At 35.3% G+C, this 1208-nt stretch overlaps 1 long non-coding RNA gene across 1 annotated transcript; it reads right to left on the bottom strand.

Moving 5' to 3' along the window:
* Positions 1 to 432: 432 nt before the first annotated feature.
* On the bottom strand, positions 433 to 960 carry LOC107753375 (uncharacterized). The gene is made up of 3 exons (XR_001641462.1): positions 927 to 960; positions 654 to 740; positions 433 to 468 (listed from the first exon to the last, which is right to left on the bottom strand). It is a non-coding gene; the product is annotated as an uncharacterized LOC107753375 (long non-coding RNA).
* Between the last annotated feature and the right edge of the window lie 248 nt (positions 961 to 1208).

Genomic DNA, 1208 nt, shown 5'->3' on the forward strand with positions numbered 1-1208 from the left:
GAGAACTGATCTTGAAGTCTAGAGTTTTTGCTTCAAAATTATGTGAAAATCATCTTACTCACTCATTCACAGAAAACAATATATTGATTTAAATTTTCTAAGACACTTTTTGTGTAGAAAAGGTATATGCGAGTAGGCGTGAATGATCATGAATAATGCTGTGATTCACACCTGAGAAGACAAAGGCCTGCATAATGAGCTGCATAATGAGCTGTCAGGTGTGTGACTGAGAGGGAATTGCTACAAGAAAGAATGTGAGGAAAAAGAAATGTATCTATTTTTTGTTTGTAGTTTATTTAGAATACATATAACTATCACATAAAATAACTCATGGGAGTGTGTGCATCACATGGTCTTAGCTGTGGTCCAGGTTCTTGTGCAGGCAGGAATCTCCATTTCCATGACCAAGTGGGCTGCTTTGCTTTGGCTCTCTTTGCAACAGGTTCTTTTACACTGTTATTCTCACATCTGAAATAAAAAAGCAAGCATGCTGTTTACACAAACTACATTATTAACATTATTATGATGTTCACTGATACTAGTACTAATTTATCGAAACAAAGAACACAATTACCACATAGCAAACATATTTTACCATGCAGTAAATAAATCAAATGAAAGTAACATCTGTAAAATAGTGAATGCACACTTACTCTAAGATTCTGAATGGAGTTGAAAACTGAACGAGCGTCCCCTTACTGTGAGAGATGCAGGTGAAGGCAAGAGTGGTGTATTCGGTCCTAAAATAATTTTATAAACAATTGTAAGCATTTTTTTCCTCACAGTACCTTAGTATAGTATGCATACTTCGTGAGAAAACAGAATGCCAATAACAAAGAAACTACATTTTAACACTATGAACCACAAATAATATTACCATATAGTCTAGGCATAATAAAAGTACAATTACTATACTGTGCACTTACTCAGTATGATTTTCCAGCGAACTCAAAACTGAACGACACGTGTGCCTTTCTTGTGCAATTATGCGAGTGATGCAGCCACAGTCCTAAACGAAAACTGAAACAGTTGTTAGCAATTACCAGAAGATGCATAGCTGATAAATAAATTGCATCACTGATAAGAAAGGACGCGCGTATATGTCTGTCGATGCATCACTTATTTACAGCTTACTTGATACGTTTACACATCAGACGATCGCGAATACCAATGACCGAGAATAAAACATTCAACATATTAAAAATGGT

The sequence above is a fragment of the Sinocyclocheilus rhinocerous genome, unplaced genomic scaffold (assembly GCF_001515625.1).
Source record: "Sinocyclocheilus rhinocerous isolate Xijiao unplaced genomic scaffold, SAMN03320098_v1.1 scaffold6374, whole genome shotgun sequence".
NCBI lineage: Eukaryota > Metazoa > Chordata > Actinopteri > Cypriniformes > Cyprinidae > Sinocyclocheilus > Sinocyclocheilus rhinocerous.